The 23,517-nt window shown below is 48.9% G+C and overlaps 1 protein-coding gene across 3 annotated transcripts in view; it reads right to left on the minus strand.

Moving 5' to 3' along the window:
* The window catches only part of MEGF11 (multiple EGF like domains 11), a 237,413-nt gene that overhangs the window by 123,513 nt on the left and 90,383 nt on the right, over window positions 1-23,517 (minus strand). The window lies entirely within an intron of this gene.

Raw genomic sequence — 23,517 nt, forward strand, 5'->3', positions numbered from 1 at the left:
GAAGCAGGGCTGTATCCAGGAGAGCCATTAGATGTGGCCCTGCAGGGTGACCCAGTTTGTCAGAGGCCCAGCTGGGACTGGAGAATGTAACCATGTGCCTGGGCCACACGCAGAACCAGTTAAAAGGCAGACTAATGGGTGGTCAGGTGTGAGGAAGCCGGCCAAGGCGTCAGGCTGGGGAACACAAGGCATCTGTTTGGATCTGTGAGGCACTTTATGAATCCCTCCTAGCTGGTCTTTCTGAATGGAGAAGCCTCCCAAAGACTCACAGCCCTAGTTGCAAAAAGGCTCCTCTGTCTTTGCTGGCGGCAGAGTTTGCAGAAATCCAAGTGGGGTCAGAGTGCCCGTGAGTGTGTGCAGGACAAAAACGGCAGAATCAATGGGCTGGATTACAGACCCTGCCACAGTGGGCGGATAATAGCGGCAGAGTGCCAGTTTCTCAGACCAAATGACCTGACCCTGCAGCACTGTCAGAAAGTGCCAATCACAGGGAATTAAAACCAGCCAGGGGCACAGCCACAGGGAGAAAGGCCTGAGGCTGGGCTAACAGCCAAGAATGGGGCTGAGGATGGTGGGGACGGTGTCCAGCCTGGAGGCCTTGGGGGAGGGGTACTGGGCTGCCCTTGGCAGACTGAGGATGGAGGAGGCAGGGGCCGGGACCAGGGCAGGAAAGGGTTGGGACAGAGCGGAGGGGGATGGAGGTCACCAGCAAAAGCAAGGAGAGGACAGCAGGGAGGAAGTGTGGGCTCGGTGTGGGGCGGGGAGGGCTAGATTATTCCTGGGGGGCTGTGAGCAGACTTGGGAACTAGACTCTGAATCTCGCTGACCCAGCATCGTCTGCCCTTCTGAAGCATAAGCCAAATGCTGGAAGGATTTTTAAAAGCCACAAGTCTCCAGAAGCCTCAGGCTTCCATTTAGAGTTCAGGTGCTTTGGGAGAATTCTGAACCTGCAGTCAGCCCTTGAGGCTCCTCAGTCTTCACACACACACACACACACACACACTCTCTCTCTCTCTGTCTCTGTCTCTCTGTCTCTGTCTCTCTCTCACCTGACTCTCACAGCAAGCCCAGGAGGTGGAGTTGTTACCACTGGCTAGGAAAGAAGTGACTTTTCCAGAAAGAAAAAAACAAATACCGTATGTTAACACATATATATGGAATCTAAAAAAAAAAAAAAAAAAAGGTTCTGAAGAAACTAGGGGCAGGACAGGAATAAAGACGCAGACGTAGAGAATGGACTTGAGGACACGGGGAGAGGGAAGGGTGAGCTGGGAAGAAGTGAGAGAGTGGCATGGATATATATACACTACCAAATGTAAAATAGATAGCTAGTGGGAAGCAGCCGCATAGCACAGGGAGATCAGCTCGGTGCTTTGTGACCACCTAGAGGGGTGGGATAGGGAGGGTGGGAGGGAGACGCAAGAAGGAGGAGATATGGGGATATATGTATATGTATAGCTGATTCACTTTGTTATACAGCAGAAACTCACACAGCATTGTAAAGCAATTATACTCCAATAAAGATGTTAAAAAAAAAAAAAAAAGAAGTGACTTTTCCAGAGTCACACAGCTGGTCAGAGGTGCTTCCACGATCCCCAGCTTCCTTGTTTGTAAAACAGGTATAGTAACATCTGCCTCACATCGTGAGCCTGGCGTTTGCCCCATGCTGGGCCCTGTGCTTAACCTGCGTTATACCATGGAGTCGTTTCAAGAATGCTGTGGTATTTCTCCATTTTGCAGATGTGGAAACTGTAGCTCAGAGAGGTGAAGTAACTTGCCCAAGGCCACACAGTGTGTAAGTGACCAAGCCAGGATTTGAACCCTAGTGCCTCTGGCTTCAGAGCTTGTAAAAATCAAATATGAAGAGGGCTTTGTAAAGTGCTTTGTGGGTGTCAGTTATCAGCACTGGGGCTGTGCCGGGGATACTTTGGGGAGAGAGAGAGGAAGAAACCAGGATCTCCATCCCTCTCAGCTTAGCTAAGTGAGCCAGAGGTGAACTGGGTCTTGCTGGAGGTGGACTGGGTGCCCATCCGGGTGGAGTGGGCTGTGGGGGGCGTGTGTTGGTGGGGGGATGGTGGCAGTCCCCTCCCTGTAATTCAGCCCTCCACCACCCATGCTCATGTCCTGCAGGGGAAATCATCTGCAAGAGGTGATTTTCTGCAGCTCTGAGATCAAAGCCTGGCCGGGAATGAGCCCCCTTACTGGATAATGAAGATGAATCCTAGCCAGATCTGCCCAGAAAGAACGTTAACTAAATGAAGATGGCAGTTCAGTGACTGTGGAGTTTGTATCAGGGCCAAATTGAACTCACTCTTCCAGCATGTAGATGCAAAACTTGGGCTGGTGCCCAAGAAAGGGGGAACACATACGCCCACACATGTGCACACATTCATTGCCCTGCGCCCCCTCAATCCCTGGCCACTGGCAGCCACCTCAGGGAGGGGCTGGTTCTATGCAGACTCTGGGGTAGGGGCCTCCTCCCGGCTGCTCTAGCATGGCTTATTGAAACTCACGCTGGGCCCCCCAGTCAGGTAGAGGCAGTGAGGATAGGGGAGGGGCTGGGAGGGAGAAAGCACAAGTGGGAGGGGCTTGATGCAAGGGGACCCACTAGGTCTCCTGTCTACCCTGAGGACAAGGGTAGCACGGTAGAGTCAGACCTGGGCTTAAGTCTAGCTCTTACAAGCTTAAGTGACCTTGAGCTAAAAACTTAAAAATCTCCAAGCCTCAATTTCTTATTCTACAAAGTGGGAATGATAATGAAACCTGCAAGCTAGATCCATGCTGGGCAGTGCTGTGCGAATCGTTAAGTGATGGACCTGCGGGCCTCCCGGAGTCTCCGCCCGCCTCCCCCCAAGACCCAGATTGGGCTCGCAGACCTAAGCTTTTGCAAACTTCCGACCCAAGCCTCCAGCACCTGCTTCCCAGGCTCCCACGGTCACCCTCTCCAAACCCCACAATAATCGAGAATTCCGGGCCCACCTATTCCCTGAGATGATAATTAACAACAGCCTCCCACCCACACAGCAAACAGCACTGAATACTTAGAAGGAGAAAACAGTGCGGCAGTTGGGGGAGAGCCTGACCAGAATTGGTTACAACATCCAAGACCAGTTTCCTCACCTTGGTTGCACATTAGAATCACCTGGGGGAACTTATAAATGTCAATGCCAAGGTCCAGCCCCAGATCTTGATTCAGATCTCTAGGGCGGGGCCTGGGCAGGGGATTCTAATGTATAGCCAAGTGTGCAGAACCTCTGTCTAGAGACAAGGCTTTTTGAATTTTAGTGGGTGTAAGAATCACCTGGGAGGTCTTGTTAAGATGCAGATTCTGATTCCAGGGATCTGGGGTGGAGCCTGAGATTCTGGATCTCTAACAAGCTCCAGTGATCCTGATGCTGAAGGTCCCGGAGTTACGCTTTGGGTAGCACAGCCCTCATGAAGGCACCCTGGCTTTATCATCTCTCTTCCTCGTCAGCTAACAGGCTTCTGCACACGTACGCTCTCTTGAACCCTAGTGCGTCTGGCTTCAGAGCTTGTAAAAATCAAATATGAAGAGGGCTTTGTAAAGTGCTTTGTGGGTGTAAACACTTGTGTGATTTAATGCACCCATTGAGACAGCGATGGATTTGGAACCTCATGGCCTGTATCTGAATCCTAGTTTTACTGTTCTAGCTCTGTGGATTAGGGCAAGACACTTATCAACTGGGCCTCAATATTTGCATCTGTGAAATAGGTATGCTGTTACTGCCCCAAGAGCCTTGCAAGATCAGTGGGAAGATAAAATGGCATCATGTATGTGAAATACAAGTTGATATTAATATTCTTTTTTCTTCTTTTACCTGCCACCGAAGGGCATGCATGACACAAATCCCACCCTCAGCAACCTCTTGGTGCCTCTAATCTGGCCGATTATCTTTGGTAACCCTCACGCCCCAGAATCCTGGCAGCCCTGAAATCGAGCGTGCCCTGGACACGCTAGCCATGCAGACCCTCCGGGGTCTCCCTATGCAGCTCCAGAGCCCTGGCCAGGCCAGAACGCTACTCAGAAACAAGCATGCTTCCGGATTTAAAGACCCACAAAGACTCAGAGGTCCTGGGTTCAAATCCTAACTTTGCCCCGCCAGTCCACATTCGGGCTCCCAGCAGCCCTCGTAAACAGTCAACCTCCAAATCACCCTCTTCTGAGGCAGCCCTGGGCTGTGGTGCCTGCCCATGAATATCTCTTCAAGCTGACCCTGCCTGTAGACAGGCAGGAAGGCAGGGCAGGTGGGACCCATGGTAAGGCAAGGCCACCTGGTACTCATTTTTCTCCATCGCTGTGAACCATAACCATTTACTAAGGCAACGAATGTGACTCACTCTTTTCTGCTCACAGTGCTAGAGACCCAGTTCCACCATCTGCCCCACCCCCATCCCGTCACACCTTATCTCAGTGGGCCACAGCCTCAGCAGTGCCTCAGAACCACGATTCAGACTGACCAGGTCTTGGGTGGAGGTGGCAAGAATCTACCTGTTTCTTTTTAAGTTCCCCATGGTGTTGCTGCGTGGTCAGGGCTGAGAACCACTGCCCTCTGAACTCTCCTCTCCCCGTGCTAATGCCCATTTGAGAGCACTGGGTTTAGAATCAGAAAGCCCAGTTTCAAGTTCTGGCTCTGCACCTTAAACTATGACCTGTTAATATGAGTCACTTAACAGAGCTGGGCCTCAGTTTCCTCATCTGCAAAATGGGGATAGGGAAGCCAATCGTCTTGGAGGAATATTCAGGGTCAAAAGAGATCAAGAGCGTGGAAACACTCTGCTAAGATGGATGCACCCCACAGATCAAGGTGCTCTGTGAATGCAGTACCAGGGTGCCCTCCAGCATCCTCCCGGAGTCGCTGCCTCAGCACCACCCCTGGCCAAGCCAGCCAGTAACCACCCACGGTCCTTCCAAGGGTTCCTGGCCTGATGGTGCAGGCTCCCCCTGGTGGCTGTGCCTCACTTTTGCAGCCGGCTCTCTCCCCAGCCTCCATCCCAGTTCCCACCATGTACTCTGTGCTTTCCCACCTTCATGCCTTTGCTCAAGCAGTAAGGTCTCCATGGGCTGCTCTTCCACCCTTCTCAGGCTCAAAGCTCAGCCATCCCTTCCAGGGCCACCTCAAGAGCACCTTCTTCAGGAAGATGTCTCTTACTGTGCCCAGTAGCCTCTTCTTGGAACCACTTATGCCTCTATTGGACCATGAGCTCCCTGAGGACAGGGACCTTGTCTTACTTAGCATCTTAGTAGGCCCTGCAGCACTTAGCACAGACCCTGGCACACAGAAAGTATCCAATAAAAGTCTCTTGAAACACAGAAAATGTGCACCCTGGCTAGAAAGCCAATAAATGCAAATTCACACAACACAAAGGTCCTATTTTATGCTTCCTAAATTAGCAATTTAGGGAAAAAATGCTAACATGCACCACTGACAATGTTATGTTAAAATTGGTACACACATTACCAATAATGTTGAAAATTGGGATGATCATTTTGGAAAGCAATATGGAAATATCAAGGGCTATAAAAATGCTTATTCACTTTGACCCAGTAATCTCACTCCTAATACTATATCCAAAGGAAGTCACTCAAAAGAATAACAAATGTTATATATGCATGAAGATACTCATTGCAACATTGTCTATAATAGTCCCAAACGGAAAACAACCTAAATGTTCAATAGAGGAATTAAGTAAATTATGGTATATAAACTCAACAAACTATCATGCAGCCATTTAAAATATTTATGAAAACTGTGTAACATGGAAAAATGCTTATGAAAAAATGTGCAATAAAATCTCAGGATGTAAAATTATATACACATCATAACTACGTAATAATAAAAATGTAGGCATGCTGACAAGGATCAGAAGGAACCGGCCAAAATGAAATTAAACATTGTGTTAAGGGTGGGAGGATTAGAGGTGATTTATTTTTAAACATTTCCTGTTACAATGCCATTTTCACAATGCAAAAGTTAAATAGCCAAACAATAAAAGTTTGTCAAACGAATGCAAGGGGGCAGAGAGATGGGGGAGAGTGGTGCTGTTTGGGGATTTCTGGATCCAGCTTTGTCTCTGTCTGAGTATCTTGGGCCATATTTCCTGTGGTCCAGATAAACAGTGAGATTCTGGATGGAGTGAAGCCTTAGAGAAGCGTGGCCATGCGAACACAGAACTACCCTGTCTTTTTGGGTGCTCCTAAATGATTTGGGATACCTTTTGGGAAAGGTTAGATTTTTCTCAGAGTCTTACTGAAGCCCATGCTGACCTGCAGTGTACCTACGGGGAATGGGCCAGGGAAGGGTTCGGGGGATGTTCAAGTTCAAGGGGCTAACGGTGCATGAGGTGTTCCTGCTTGGGCCTCTCCCACAGGAGACAGGCTGAGCCTCATAAGGAATGAGAAGCCTTTCTCTGCACACCCACCCATCCTGACCTCAAAGCTTTGAAAATTACATCCCATGTGCTTGACACAGTCCCAGTTTTCATCTGCTGTCCTGGCCTAATTATTAATAACTCCTTTTATCTCCAAAGCATCCCAGCTGGGACACAGTCACATTACCCAAACTGCAAAGAGCAAGAAAAAAGGGAGAGGAAAAGTTGCTTCTGTGACGGATGAATGGGGCAGGGAGGGTGTCTTTCTTCTGGGGAGTCCAGACCCAGAGATGTCAGGAAATGTTTTAGGTGGTCCCGCCTCCCACCATTTCACAGCTCCCATGGGTTGCCTCTCTTCTGGGGTCCTCGTGGGGTACACCCATGCCTTCATTCTCCCCTCTCAGCATCCTCTTTCTGCATCTCTCCACCAACACTGATGCCCTCCTGGGGCTTCTGGCTTCCAACGACTGTGTCTCTTTCCTCCTGAATTCTTCTAGGCTGAGCTGTCCCTTTCCCTCCTCTGGACCTCTCCCTCCTGCTAACAGAGATTTTCAGTTTTAATTAGGCCCCAGCTCATCCTCTGCTGAGCCAGTTGAATTTCTTTCTCTACTCCTGGGGACATTTTTCACCCATCCTTTCTCCAACGAATGTTATCTCAGTGCTAAGTGGGATCATAATTCTGCCCAATGTCATGGGAATTCCCGGCAACCTATTGCTTCTGACAGTGACAAGGTCTTTCAGGCTCAGATACCTGAGCACACACTCACAGATTTAGGCCGGATTTTCCATTTACCCACACCACATCTGTGATACACATGCTACATAGGCACCACATGCAAAATTGCGGGCATTCACGTGACATGTCCAGCAGATGTAACTTTTCCACGTCACACATACACTGCATATATAATCCAAAAACAGCCTGGAATGCCCACCCCTTATGGACTCATACTACGCAATCAATACACATGATATACATCCCACATATATTGTATGCAAGCCTCAGACCACACAGCCATTCCACACCCTACTCACACGTCACACACACACACGCGCACGCATGCACATCCCACAGGAAGGCTTTGGGGCTCCTGTATTGTCAAGATCCTGCTCAGGGAAAAATGCTTCATTCCTGCCACAGAGGCTGCGTCCCCCACCAAGCTGCACAAGGACTTCAGCAAGGAGCGTTCATTACTGCTAATGAGCATCACATGCCTAATTAAGTCCCAGGCTTGGTTTGGGAATCTGACCCAAGGTCTGATTTCCATTCAGGGAAAAATAAATGGAGAGTTAAGAGGGCTCATGTGCTGGGTTGGTAGGACTTACGGTCCACTTGCATTTGCCCCAAATCCAAATCACTGGGATGATCAGCCTGATGTGAGAACAGCAGACTGCATCCAAGTGGCAGGCAGCTGGGTCTCCTTTCTGACCGCTTTTCTGCAGTATCAGGACCAAATCCTCAAAGTCAGAATGTCTTACAAGCACCTTTCGATGGGATCTGAGCTCCACCCAAGTACAGGTCCCTTCAATTTGGGAGGAAGAAGAGCCCCTTCCTGGTACCCACTAACATCTGATTCGCCCTAGTGCACTTTCCTTGAGGTGTGGGACCTTCAGTGCCCAGGCTGGTTTTCCTCCGTGAGATATAGCATAGAATGTGCAAAGCTCTTGCCTTGCAAGGGGAGGCCTGGGTACAGGGTTAGCAAACAGGAGACCCTCTTGGCAAACACTGCTTTCTGATCACTGTGATCTCCCCCACTGAGCCCAGGCTGGGGTCCTACACAGCACTCCACCACCAACAGACCAGAATGAGAAACTATGGGCTATTCCAAGAGAAGCACTGCCACTGCATCCAGGAATTTATTGAGGCGGGGGTGGGGGAGAGACCATCCAGATGCCACCACCGTAGAAAGGCAGTACGGAAGGGGGGTTGAGAAGCAGAGCTTCAGCATGAAGCCAACCTGGACTCCAATCCACATGCTGCCACCCACTAAGCATGTGACCTTGGGCAACTACTTATCTTCTCTGGGCCTCAGCTTCCAAATGTGTAAAATAGGGTGAAAACAGGACATTCCTCCTGGGCTTGTTGTACAGTTTAACTGAGCTGATGTGCACAGAGTACGTGGCAAAGTGACGCAGAGTAAGAGCTTAATAATCAATAGTACAGAGTTGTTTTATTAGTAGTATATTATTATTATTTCTACTGGGGCTACTACTGCCGCTGCTACTCTGGTCTTCCTGCTGTGGAGCGGAGTTTAAACTCCTAAGTGTGGCACTGAGCACCCTCTGCAAGGTGGCCTCACCCTGCATATTCTACCTTCCCTAGCACAACTGTTTCCCTCACAGGAACTAGACTGGTCTCCCACCTCCGGGCCTTTGCTCACAAGGTCCCCCGGCCTACAAGCCCTTCTCCCCACTTTGCCTGGCCAACTCTTATTCCTCCTTCAAAGCCAAAGCTCTCATCCAATTTCCACCATGAACCAACTGCTCCAACCACTCAGATCAAAGCCCCTCCATGTGCATTTCTATGGCATTTATTATTATATGAAACATTTTAAACGGACACAGAGCAATGAAACAAATACCCACGTACCCACCACTTAGCTCAAAAAAGAAAAATCACAGAAACAACTGAAGTCTCCCGGTTTACTCCCTGATTGCACTTCTCTTGCTCTTCCCAGAGGTAGCCAGCATCCTGCATGTGACGTTTATTGCCGCCAAGAGTGTCTTGAGGTTTTTACCGCATCTATACCCCTAAACGGTATTAGCTGTAGTGCTGCGTGTTTTGAAGGTGGGCGTATATGTAGGGAGTCTGTACCAGGCGCTCTCTGTTGCTTGGTGCCACGTGCCCTCAGCCCACCTGCCCTCAGCACCTTGGTGGGGCTGCTCAGGGTGCCCCGCCGAACTCCCACTTCAGCCTGTGGCACCTCTGCCTTAGGGCTTTCTCCTGAGTCCCAGAAGGCAGCTCAGCCTGTGCAGGCACAGCAGGAGCTAGCATCCCTGGGGCAACCCACCCAGTGGGGCACAGGAGCGGGAAACACCCCAGTTCCCTCCATCAGAGGCCACTTCCCCTGCGCATGCTTCCAAGTTCCCCAGAGGGTCTGCAGCTGCCCCCCAGGGACCTGCTCATAATCCCCCTCGACTGGCTTTCCCCTCCCCTGTCCCCTTGTCCTGTTCCTCCTGCGATACCGCCCAAAGTAAGTCTGCACACGGGCTCTGCTCTCAGGAACCCAAGCTAAGGCAGTATTGCTTTTGCTCTCAAATGGCTTTGGAGAATTACCCATGTTGTGACATACAGCTCTATTGCATTCATTTTCACTGCCACACAGTATTCCATAGAATGAGCAAGTCTGACTATATACCCCCCTCCAGCTGATGGACACTCATGTGGCCCCTGATGCTTCGCTATGACCAACAGTGCTGCAGCGAGCCTTCCTGGCCAGTTTCCTGACAGGCCTGGTGTTTTCCACCAAGATTTCTGACTCCAAGCCCCATTCCGCCTTGCCTTGCCATTTAACTCTTTGGAGTCCACATCTCCCTACCTAAAGGTAAGCCCTAGAAGGCAGAGGAGGGAAGGGAGGGAGGGGAGGGAAATTAATTCACTCAAGGGAGAGCGGGTGGACTTCAACACCGGCCATATCCACCTTGGTTACCACCATCCTGTCTTAAACAATCACTCATTCATTCACATAGTATTTATGTGCCGGGCACATTAAATGGGGTAACAGGCCTCCATCAATTTCCCCTTTACCTTCCTCTCTAATTCCTCTCTGCATTTCATCCTTCTCCCTTCTTCTCCCTCTTTCTCGCCTCCCCAGGGGTCCTCCCAGGCCCTGGGACTTCCTACAGAAGTACAGAGGCAAAGGCTGCCTGGGCTCCTGCCCTGGCCGGCACAAGTGGGCCTGCCAGCATCTCCAGCAATAATGTGAGCTATCCTTAGAACAACATGCTGCTAATGACAGTTCATGGCCTGTTCACCTGTGTACAGAAGGCCTGCAAGCAGCAGTTCCAAGTTCTTGCTACTCGTCAGGCCTGGGGGACACTGGGCCAGTGAGGGAGAGACAGTCCCAGCGGCGCCCAGCCCTCCGATCAAAGCCCACATGCTCTGGGAAGGCTTCCCTGACTCTCCCAGGTACCAAATCCTGTAGCGTTTAGTGTTTCTATCTCATACCTGCTGAGTCAATGGCTCAGTAAGCATTTGTTGAGCACCTACTATGGTCAGGGGATGAATGAACTCACCATCTGCCAGTTTCCACATCTGGGCTTTGCTGCTTTCTTGGTGGCTGCCTTCAGGCAGGTGATGTAACCTCTCCATGCCTCCTTTTCCTCAAGGATAAGAACAGTCCCTACCTCATAGATTTGTCGTGAAGACAAAATGAGTTCTCACTGTTCTAGGTTCTGTTCTCTAGTACAGTGCCTGGCACATAGTTAGTGCTCCTTGAGGGTTAGCTATGATAGCCTGAAAATTCTCCACCCCATGACTGGCTGAGGAGGGGGTGGGGGAGGGTCTCAAACTCAGGAAAAAGTTCTTCCATCTGAACAGTGCATAAATACCCAGTTCCCTCCAGGTCTCTCCCATCATCCTGGGAGCCCTCTGAAGACAGGGCCCTAATTCCCCTATGAGACTAGATGTTCTCTAAAATGGGATAGAAGCAAATTCACCTCCCTTATCAGATCAAGGTCCCCAGGGGTAGAAACAAAGTCCTCACCAGCCTGACGGCTGCCCCCAGTGTCTGGCCCAAGGCTCCTTCCCTGGGGTCAGCTCTTCTCTGAAGGGGCAGGTGTCAGGGACCTGGACAGGAGGCGTCCTCAACCTGACATCCCTATGGCCACACCAGACCTGGAGGTTTGAGCAATTTGCAGGAAAGGTAAAAACAACTGGTTGCACCATTCAAAGATTTCTTTTTATTACCAGATAATGGCAGTACTTACAAGGGCAGTTTTATATGTAATAAAACTCTTTTATTGTCTCAGTCTTGCCTTGGAGAGGCAGAAAAGGAGACAAGCCCAGAAACAGGGAGAGGAAAGACAAGAGTACACACCAAGATTAATAATGGCAACTTCCCACGAGGGGCAGGGATGATAAATCGAGGCACGCACCTGGTTTTTCTTCAAAGACAGGGTGACAGGGAGAGGTGGAATGTTTATACTCTGGTGTGGAGGAAAGAGCAGATCTCAGGGGAAAGCTGGACTCTTCTCCTGGTTTTGCTATTTGGCCATGGGTGTGTCACTTTCCTGCCCCTGAACCTCAGTTTTCTCCTCTGTAAAATGGAGAGATGTTTAAGGGCATGACCCCTAAAGACCCTTCTGTGTCTAAGGCCTTGTATACTTGTGTTGTTAAAGTTCATTTTTTACTCTTTCACACTAAGGACAAGAAGATTATAGTTTTGTTTGGCACTTAACCAGCCCGTTTCAAGCACATCCTATAACAATGTAGGAGACGTGCCAGGAGAACATTATTGTCTACATTATACAGATGAGAAAACTGAGGCCCAGATGATCCAGGTCACCCCTGCTTCAATTACAACTACCAGCAGCTCAAGGTCACAGCTATTGTAGAACAGATACCAGGCTGAACGCGGGCTCTGCCTCCAAGCCTGTGTTCTTTCCACCATATGATGCAGTTTCCCAGAGCAGATGATGGGGGATTGAGCCAAGTTCACTAATCCCATCACCTGGGTCTCCCTGGCACTGTGCTGCACAGCACCTGAAGCCAAAGCAGGAAGGAAAAAAAAAAAAAAAAAGAAATGGAAGGAGCAAGGAAGGCTTGGTTTAACCCTTCACCACCGGCAGGGCTTAACTGCTCACTCATCACATCCCCCTGCGGGCACAGGCCAGGGCAGTGGTTCTCAAAGTGTGGTCCCCGGATGGCAGCACCAACATGGGGATCCCCCATGAGCTCATTGGAAATGCAAAATCTCGGCCTCCACTTCAGATCTATTAAATCAGAAATGAATGATAAGTGGGTCCACTTTATACAAGGTAATGAGGTAGCTATCTATGTGCTATCATTTTAGGAGTGCCAGGATTCATTATGCCACTGAAAAACGTCTCCCTGGAGCAGGTGTGAGGAGAGAGGGAAGGGGGGGAGCTGCTTTCATTCCACGGTCAGGAGGCCAGCAGGAGGAATGCCCCAGGAGCTGGACCCCAGAGACCCCGCGAGCCGAGAGGTGGTGGGTGGATGTGCTTTGCTCGGAGAAGGGCTTGATTGCCGAGGGGGAGGGGCGTTCACTATTTCTTGTATGTAACTCTAGCCTGCAAGCCCCACCTCCTGACTCAGGAATGAGGGGAGAGAGTGGACGTGTGTTGTGGCTTTCTAATGTGCCAAGCACTGAGCTGGATATTCCACTTTCATCATTTCAGTTTGTTCTCACGAACAAAATCCAGGTGGCATTATCCCCATTTTACAGACTGGGAAAGGGGCCCCCACTGAGCTTGCATAGATGGCCCAAGTGCCTAAATGCCAGGGTTTAAATGGAAACCCAGGTCTCAATCATTTCAAAACTCCGGCTCTTGCCACTGGACCTCAGTGTCTAGGAAGCCATCACCATCCCAAAGCCTGGTACCTCCCGAGATGGCAGGGCTGAGCCGTCCAGTGGAGGCTTCGGAGCTGAGTCGGGTGGACACGAGGTGAGAGCCAGCTCTCTCCAATCTCTACCTCATGGCAAACCCTCCCACATTTCAGTTAAGGCATTGGAGCTGCTGGTCTTTTAATGTTCACTGTGGCTTAATGTATTAGAACGCCAAATGTGGCATCAGAGGGGCTGATAGTCCAACTGGGGAGAGAAATGTAACCCCACTGAAACAGTTCCTAGTGCCAGTTAGTAAGTGGTTAAATACCAACATGAATGACTTAGCAATTCAGAGAGGGGAGAGAGAGGCAAGCGTGACCTGGAGCAGTTCGGGAGGGCTTTCTGGGAGCAGCGGCAGGGTGCTGGTGGGTTTGCAGCAGTCAGATTCAATGCCGGTGGTGGCTGTAGAAAGTCTGGCACTTCAGCCGGGCTCTCCATCAGGCCTCTAAAACAATTCCAGATGTTTCACTGATGTTTCCCTGGCCTCTTTCTCATGCAATAATTATCTTTTAATGGCACACATTAATGCAAATTAGGTACACTGGGAAGTATATTTCACAGCAAATGTGCACTCAGTCCTCCAGCTAGTGCCCCATCCAAGCCCTACAAGGTGAGGCAGGCACTCTCCGGTGGGGCTGTCAATGAAGGTCTAGGCTGAGGGCTAATTATGTGGGCACAGAGGGGCAGCTCCAAACAGGGAGTCTGAAGCTGGCAGATGGAGAGGGAAGTTGAAGGCCTCCTAGAGCATCTTACTCATCTCTCTTTTGGAGCACTCACACCACTGCTATAATCACTCACTTCCATGCCTCAAACCTCTATAAGACTGAAGCTCCAGGGAACAGGAACACCACGTATGGTTGTATGAGTTGTGTACTGCTCAAGGTGCCTGGCCAAGAGGGAAATGGGCTGGAATACAGCCTGCCCTCAACTTGCCACTGGAGCTGTGTCCACTTAGAGGAAGGGCTGCCTTTTTACAGTTTTCACAAAGGGTCCATTTAGGCTGGTGGTGTCCCTGTCTGATGCTGTGCCTGTTTGTTCCTGGCTGAATCCCTGCCCCCTGGCATAGTACTGGGCACAGAGTAGGTCCATGTTTGTTGCATCAATAAATGCATGAAAATAAGCAAGGATCCAAGATGACTGCATGGAAGAAAGAGCAACTGGGAGATGGGTGGGTTTATTCCATTTCACAAATAAAAAGCCAGCTTTCAGAAAACTGGGGAGGGAAGTGTGGCTTATACTTTTCTTGAGTATTTCCCTACTTCCCCAGTTCTCTTTCTCTAAGCTAAATACACCTCTGAGCACACAACAGGGCCTTGGTAAGCTGATCCACTGGGAAAGAGATAAACTGTGTCTGTTAGGACACACTGTGAGCTGGGATGGTGAACAAGCACATCTATTGAGGAGAAGACACAATCTCTCTACTCAGGCGCCCTTCAGAGCAAGACGGATAGCTCTCTGGGCCTCAGTTTCCTTGTCTGTAAAGTGGGGATACTCACAATCCTGATCTTATAGGGTTTCTGTGAGAGCAAATTAAGTTATATATGAGAAAGGGTTTTGTAACTGCTGAAGTGCTATACATTGGACTAGGTGCTTCCGATATATCATTTAAAGGTTGGCCAAGTCTGGCCCACCACCTGTTTTTGTCAATAAAGTTTTATTAAACCATGGTCAGGCCATTCATTTGTATGTTGTCTGTGGCTGTTTTCGCTCTACAATGCGGAGTTGAATAGTTGGGACAGAAACCTTTTATGTGGCTTACAAAGACTAAAATATTTACTATTTGGTCCTTTACAGATGAAGTTTGCCAAGCTCTGTGTTAACTACTTTAAGCCTTCTAACTACTCTGTGAGTTAAGTACTAATATTATCACCTCCATTTTATAGACGAGAGAACAGACACAGAGCAGTTAAGTAACTTGCCCAGGGTCACACAGCAGGGAAGTGTCAGAGCCGGGATTCACACTAGGGTGGGCAGAGGACCTGAGTCCATGCTCTTAAAAACAAAATCATCCTGCCTCTCTTGCCCCTAAATCAGGGCTCAATTTACAAAGTCCTAGACCCCGAGGACTAGGAGGACCAGGGGGGCAACAGCTTAAAGCCAAATAGAAAGAGGTCCTTGCTGATACAGGGAGACAGTGCACAGATATCAATACCCAGGGGAGCTGGTCGGGGCTGAAATGAAGCCAGGAAAAGTTCAGATAAACTTCTGGGAAACAGACTTGTTTCCTGGGGAGCTCAGAGCCCTGGAGGAATGTACCAGCTTCCTAGGGCTGCTGGAACAAAGTACCACAAACAAGGTAGCTTAAAACAATGGAAATACATTCTCTCCCAGAGCTGGAGGCTAGCAGTCTGAACCAAGGTGTTGGCAGGGCCACTGTCCCTCTGAAACCTGTAGGGAAATCCTTTCTTGCCTTTTCCTGGCTTCTGGCAGTGGCCGGCAGTCCTTTCCAACCCTTGGCCTGCAGCTGCAACACTTCAGTCTCTGCCTTTGAGGTCCCAGGGTGCTCTCCCTGTGTGTCTCTGTCTTCACACGGCCAGCTTCTTATAAGGACACTTATAATCGTGTTGGATCAGGGGCCCAATCTACTCCAGGAGGACTTCGTCCTAATTTAATGTAAGTATATCTGCAATGACCCTATTTCCAAAGAAGGTCACATTCAGAGGCACTGGAGGTTGGGACTTCATCATATCTTTTTTGAGGGGATGCAATTCAGCCCATAACAAAGAATGTCTCAAAACTCTGAGGGGGGGCTGTCCTAACCCTCCTCTGAGTCTGGGAGCCAGCCAGAAACAGAGAGAAGGAGCAGAGGCCTTCAGACAACGAGGGTGAGGTGAGTTCATGGTTATTTCCATTGCGAATGTCTTCTTCTAGAACTTTCCTTGTCCCTACAGATTGAGAGCTCCTTGAGGGTAAGGCTGAGTCTTACTCCGTCTCCACATAGCAGGTGTTCAGTAGTAGGTGGCAACCCAATGATCATGTCAAATGGCCCCTCAATGCCTCTGTTGGAAAAGTAGCCAGGCCACAGGGCTGACTGGCTCTGGACTCCCGTTGGGCTGAAATCAGACATAAATGAACTGGGCGTTGCCAGGCCAGCTGGGATGCCAGGGGCGTCCTGGGGTAGGAGGGCCCTGAACCAGCCCCATCTACTGTCCTAGCAGGGCTTCTGAGGGACGTCTGGGCAGAGACCACACTAATGCCGGATGACATGCAGCCCAGCAGTGCTTCGCCTGTGTGTTTGCACAGTTAATGTAATTAGGCCCATGGGATGTTGACACTAAAGGAACAATATTTGAGAAGTCCTTATCAGCCACCCCAAAAGTCCCAGATCACTGCAATGGAAAGGTTCTCACACACACACAATCTAACAAGCATTCCATCCAGAAGTGCTGGCTGCAGGCCTGGCCCTGCTGAGAAACTAGATTCTTTAGGAGCTGATTTGGGGGGTAGTAACATGCACCAGGCACCTACTAATGGCCCCACAGAGGACTCAGTCACTTATTCACTCAACAAACACACCCTGAGCAGCCTCTAGTCAACAAAGCACTGGGAATTTAAGGATGAAAAAGACCCCAATACCAGTCCCAGAGGAGGAAAGGTATGTAGAAATAGGTAAGTGTATGCTGAAATATTTACAGATAAACTGATATGATGCCTGGGCAAGAGGGAAAGTCTGTGGGGATGTAGATGAAACAAGAGTGGCCAGCCAGTGATACTTGTTGAAGCTGGATGTGATACTTGTTGAAGCTGGGTGATGGTTACATAGGAGTCATTATATTATTCTTCTACTTTTGTATATATTTGAAATAGTCCATAAGTTTTGAGAAACAAAAATTAAAAAGAAAAGATGCAAGGGGCACTTGGTGCAGTGTGGGGGGAAGGGTGGAGGAAAGAGTATTAAGAGTGCTCCCCAGAGGAGGCAGTCATCTGGGTGTAACCTGAGAGAGGAGGGGAACCTTCTACCCTTGGGGAGCTTAGACCAAGCAGACCGACATCTCTGTTACAGCAAGATGATGTAGAAAGAAGACGGCTTCCAGAATCATCTAGAACTCAGTTCAAATCTCACCCATAAATCTGGGAAAATACTACCTACCGTATAGAGCAGTTGTTGGCATTGTGGAAGGTAACGGATGAGAAGGGGCGTTGCCCACAATAGACACTGAATCAATGATCATTTTCTCCATCTCTTCCACCCATCATCCATCCAACCATTCAGCTATCATCCATCCATCATCCTTCCAGCCATCATCCATTCATCCACCCACCCCCCATTCACCCACTCATCCATCCATCCACCCATCCAGCTATCACCCATCCATCCAGCTATCATCCATCCATCCATCATACTTCCATCCATCACCCATTCATCCACCCAACATCTATCCACACATCCACCCATTCGTCCATCTACTCATCCAGTTATCATCTATCCATCCAGTTATCATACATTCACATATTCACACATCCATCTATCATCTTTCCAGCCATCCTTCACCCATCCTGCTATCATCTTTCCAGCCATCATCCATCCATCCAGCTATCATCCATCCATCATCATACTGTATTCTCTCTGTGCTCCAGTCTACATCGTGAACAACTTCAAGGCAGAAAGGGATAGTGTACATATTCATAGCCCTGATGCCACACACAGGGCCTATGCCCCAGAAAGTGCTCTGTGATTCTCTTCACAAGAGTAAATGGCTTATGGAGAGTTCTCTTATATCTGCATTGTTCTTAGAAATTAACTTGGAGGATAAGGATATTGGAGGGGTGGTGTATTAACTGGGATGCCTGTGTCCACAGAATGTGGAACTGGAGTAAAGTCTTAACAGCAGTGCCCTACAGGGGAGACAGTCTGAATTATGAAGCCCAAACAGTGCAAAATGAGAAAGTGAATTCATTAGGATAGTTTGGGTCATGCTACTAAAACAAACAACCTTCAAATCTAAGCAGATTAGGACTTCCCTGGTGGTCCAGTGGTAAAGAATCTGCCTTCCCATGCAGGGGACGTGGGTTCGACTCCTGGTCGGGGAACTAAGATCCCACATGCCGCAGGGCAACTAAGCCCGCGTGCCACAACTACTGAGCTCACACGCCTCAACTAGAGAGAGAGAAAAAAACCACATGCTACAACTAGAGAGAAGCCCATGTGCTGCAATGAAGAGCCTGCGTGCCGCAAGGAAAGATCCCATATGCCACAACTAAGACCCGATGCAGCCATAAGAGAGAAAGAAAGACAGAAAGAAAGACAGAAAGAAAGACAGAAAGAAAGAAAGAAAGAAAGAAAGAAAGAAAGAAAGAAAGAAAGAAAGAAAGGAAAGAAAAAAATAAAATAGGAAAAAAAACTATGTGGATTAACACAACAAAGATTTATCTTTTGCTCATATAAAGTCTGCTGTGGGTCCAGACAGACTTCCAGGGCAGCTGGTCTTCAAGCAGCGGGACAGCAATCCAGGAGGGTTCCAGTTCTGTGGCTCCACTCTCTCAACACAAGGCTTCCTTAGCACATAGGCCGGCCACAGAGGGGAGAAGCCCACCCCAGGCCTCCTCCCTCTCTTGTCCGTGCCTGGAGTCCTGTGGCTATAGAATGCAGCAGGGCTTTTCCCTAAGGGTCCTGAACCACAGGACTCTAGGCCTTGTGGGAGAGGGTGGAGGGATGGGGAGCCTCCTGCTTGTCCACTCAAGGTCCTTGCCCAGGGGTCACCTTACTCATCCATGACTTGAACCTCCCTCCCTCTGCCTAAGCTGCCTCTGATTCAGGGTCCCTTGGATTGGCATCTCAGCTTGACCATCTGTAGCAGAGATATTAATGCCCACCCGAGATCCACATGCTCTGCCACATTTACCAGCCCCTTGTAGCCAGGAGGGGCTGTGACACTAGTCTTGGCCAATGGGCTGTGAAGGGAGTGACATGTGTCACCTCTGACTGAAGCAGAGAAGAGTAGTGTGATTCTGGCACACACTCTGACTCCCTTGTTCTCTAACCAAAACAATGCTTCCTGGGGGCACAGCGCTTTACAATTTGCAAAGCATTTTCCCCACGACAATCTCATTCGAGCCTTGTGCAACCCTGAGTAATGAGATGATCATATCCTCATTTTGCAGTGGCGGCAGCCAAGGCTCAGAGAGGTCAAGTGACCTGCTCCAGGTCACACAGCAGCTGAGTGGCAGGGAGCTATCTCTCCACTTTCTTTCTTGCCTTACTTTGCTCTTTCCCCCCCCTCCAGCTTGCCTATCCCCTCACACCGCCCCACACACCCAGTCTCCCAAATAACCAAACAGCCCAGATTACCTGTGGAAGTTCCTTATCTAACAGAAGGAGGCCTATCCAGGCTCAGGAAGGCCCATTTCTAGAAGGTGGGCATTTAGCCTGCAGTGCATGGGTCTCTCTCTGGAGAGCTCACTGGAGCAGATCCCAGAGGACAGTTGGACTCTTTGGATGGGCACGGCTAAGCATCCTGCAGATCAGCTGCGGCCGCCATGAGCAGACAACCTCTGCTCCTGGCTAAGGCTCCTCGCACCACCTTTAGTTTGAGTGTCAGGGTCGTGGGGCTTCTTAGTTTGCTTTGTTCTTAAGGGATCTGTTCGTTTGTAGTGGACACCGTGCCCACTTCTAAAGAGAAGGCAGCGAAGAGAAAAGCTAGGGGCAGCCCCTCACCCTCCCCACCAGCTCCCATCTGGTTTTGATAACGCACAGTTAGGCACTTGCTCGCCTCCATATGTTTGCCCAGGCTGTTCCTTCTACCAAAATACCTTTCCCTCACTTCTGCCTGGTCCACCTGCCCAAAGCTCACAGAGGTACAATCAGCTGGTTAACTCCATACCCCACTCCCCACCATCACTTGCCACGAAGGGGGAAAACGAGGTAGGGAGGATTTTCTTCCCCAGATGCCCTCTGCAGGTGAGGTCCTATCATCAGTGAACGCACTAAATCAATAAATGTGAATTTCACTGCAACTCCAAGTTCATTTGACTCTCAGCTCAGCAGATTCCAAGATGCTGGGTCCAAAGAGAGCCACACAGGGTGCTGTATTGACCTTGTGCCCGTCAAAGGAGAGAGCTGGGAGGCAAACACCTTACCCACAGAGGAAGAATTCAGTTAGGACCTCTCCAAATGCCTGCTGATAGAACAGGCATTTAAACACCTGTTATGAATGGATAAACAACAAGGTCCTACTGTACAGCACAGGGAACTATATTCAACATCCTGTGATAAACCATAATGGGAAAGAATATGAAAAGAATGTGTATACATGTATAACTGAATCACTTTGGTGTACAGCAGGAAGTAACACACTGTAAATCAACTATACTTCAATAAAATAAATTTTAAAAATTATCTTAAACAGCTGTTGTGCAGTTGTTTGTAGCACAGCATAATGAAAAGAATCTTTTTTTCCTTCCACATTTGTAAGCCAGGCAAGTTATTTATCTTTTCCGAGCCTTGGTTTTCTCATCTGCAAAATGGAACTGATTGTACCCACCCCACGGGTTGGTTTTGTTTTGTCTTGAACATCTTTATTGGAGTATAATTGCTTTACAATGGTGTGTTAGTTTCTGCTGTATAACAAAGTGAATCAGCTAAACATATACATACATCCCCATATCTCCTCCCTCTTGCATCTCCCTCCCACCCTCCCTACCCCACCCCCCCTACCCCACCCCTCTAGGTGGTCACAAAACACTGAGCTGATCTCCCTGTGCTATGCGGCTGCTTCCCACTAGCTATTTTACATTTGGTAGTGTGTATAAGCCTATGCCACTCCCTCACTTCGTCCCAGCTTACCCTTCCCCCTCCCCGTGTCCTCAAGTCCATTCTCTACGTCTGCATCTTTATTCCTATCCTGCCTGTAGGTTCTTCAGAACCTTTTTTTTTTTTTTAGATTCCATATATATGTGTTAGCCTACAGTATTTGTTTTTCTCTTTCTGACTTACTTCACTCTGTATGACAGATTCTAGGTCCATCCACCTCACTACAAATAACTCAATTTCGTTCCTTTTTATGGCTGAGTAATATTCCATTGTAGATATGTGCCACATCTTCCTTATCCATTCATCTGTCAATGGACACTTAGGTTGCTTCCATGTCCTGGCTATTGTACATAGAGCTGCAATGAACATTGTGGTACATGACTCTTTTGGAATTATGGTTTTCTCAGGGTATATGCCCAGTAGTGGGATTCCTGAGTCATATGGTAGTTCTATTTTTACTTTTTTTAAGGAACCTCCATACTGTTCTCCATAGTGGCTGTATCAATTTACATTCCCACCAACAGTGCAGGAGAGTTCCGTTTTCTCCACACCCTCTCCAGCATTTATTGTTTGTAGATTTTTTGATGATGGCCATTCTGACTGGTGTGAGGTGATACCTCATAGTAGTTTTGATTTGCATTTCTCTAATGATTAGTGATGTTGAGCGTTCTTTCATGTGTTTGTTGGCAATCTGTATATCTTCTTTGGAGAAATGTCTATTTAGGTCTTCTGCCCATGTTTGGATTGGGTTGTTTGTTTTTTTGATATTGAGCTGCATGAGCTGCTTATATATTTTGGAGATGAACCCTTTGTCAGTTGCTTCATTTGCAAATATTTTCTCCCATTCTGAGGGTTGTCTTTTCATCTTGCTTATGGTTTCCTTTGCTGTGCAAAAGCTTTTAAGTTTCATTAGGTCCCATGTGTTTATTTTTGGTTTTATTTCCATTTTTCTAGGAGGTGGATCAAAAAGGATCTTGCTGTGATTCATGTCATAGAGTGTTCTGTCTATGTTTCCCTCTCAGTTTTATAGTGTCTGGCCTTACATTTAGGTCTTTAATCCATTTTGAGTTTATTTTTGTGTATGGTGTTAGGGAGTGTTCTAATTTCATTCTTTTACATGTAACTGTCCAGTTTTCCCAGCACCACTTATGTTTTTTCTCCGTTGTATATTCTTGCCTCCTTTATGAAAAATAAGGTGACCATATGTGCATGGGTTTATCTCTGGGCTTTCTATCCTGTTCCATTGATCTATATTTCTGTTTTTGTGCCAGTACCATACTGTTTTGATTACTGTAGCTTTGTAGTATAGTCTGAAGTTCAACGGTTGGTTTTTAAGGCTCAAATTAGATCTGAGCCCACACCCAGCACCGGGGCATAATCAACACTGGCTCTCCGGTCTCTAGGATAACCTATTAATAGCCCGCTTCACTCCATAGAGAATATTATCTGGCATCTTAGAACAGACACGTTTTTTAGTTCCTTTCACATCCTCTCCATTTTGGATTCCTTTCCCCCTGCCCACAAGCTCCATCCAAACTGCCAGTGAAGCTGTTTGAAAAGGCGAGAACAAAAGGAGCTGACAGCAGGGAGGAAACCCAGCAAGCCTGGGAGAGGCTGGGCAGCGCGGTTTCCACAAGATGCCAGCCAGCCTGCCCGCCCTGCAAAGCGTCCTCTGGGACTCCAGGCTGAGGTGGCTCCTTAGCCTATGTGCCCTCCAGGGGGGCAGCAGTGTGGCCTGAAGTAGAAGATGCTATGCTGGGCCCAGGAAGAGGGATTAGAGCTGGAGGGGCATTCAGGAATCTCCACAGGAGTGTTTGTTTTCCCACCTGCCTATAGAGAAGCCTCAGAGGAATGGGGATCTGAGGACCCAAGGGGGAGCTTCATGGTGCTCTCTAAGCCTCCAGATCCTACACGGCATCACCAAGGGGGCACCTGGAAGGTGCCTTTCTCTGGGAGGTTCAAAGAAAAGGAAAGACAGCCATCTGTGTGGATTTTGACAAGGGAGAGATGGCTTCTCTCTGCAGCCCAGTTCTCTGCTGGGCATGGCAGCCATATGACCAGGTCGGAGAGCAAGATCAGCTCAGCAGATTCCAAGATTCTGGGTCCAAAGGGAGCTTAGTCTGCTTCTAAGCCTCAGTGTCCCTTCTCATCCCATAACACCTGTATCATGGCTCACTGTGACGAACAAAGGAGATGATGCATGGAAGACATTTGCTGCTGGGCCACTGACACCCAGTGCCTGGCCTCTGGCCTGAACCTCCTGTCTGCCCTGCTACCCTGGTGGGCAGCAAACAGGGAGGGGATGGCCTGGCCATTCTAAGGTCCCAGGTGGGCAAGTGAGCCCACAGGAGGCTAGCTCGCCCGAGTGATTCTGTAAGTTCTAGGTTAGCAGCAGCAGGACTAACCGACAAGATCCTAATTGCTATCACTCATGAAACGTTCCTGGTGCCTGCTCTGAACACCCTACAGGCCTTACCCTCTTTAGACCTCAAAACAGCCCTGAGAGGAGCACGCTCTCATCATCCCCATTTCACAGACAGGGAAACTGAGGCACTCTGATGAGCCTCAGCCCGGCTCTCTCTCCTCTCAGAAGAGACCATAGGGGCTTTTCTTGTAACAGGAGAGAGGGCTGCAGAAGAGAGCTGAGGGCCCAAGTTGGGCATTTCTGGGGGAGGCAGTCATGGTGGCCACAGAGCACGACCCACCCTCCACGGGCCTGGGCCCCACAAAACCAGAGGCATAAGCCAGAGTCACCGCTTCCTTTGGAACTGGTAAGTCTTGACTTCTGGACTGGCTGTTATTTTCTAG

This window comes from Mesoplodon bidens (assembly GCF_964165515.1).
Source record: "Mesoplodon bidens genome assembly, chromosome: 3".
In the NCBI taxonomy this organism is placed as follows: Eukaryota; Metazoa; Chordata; class Mammalia; order Artiodactyla; family Ziphiidae; genus Mesoplodon; species Mesoplodon bidens.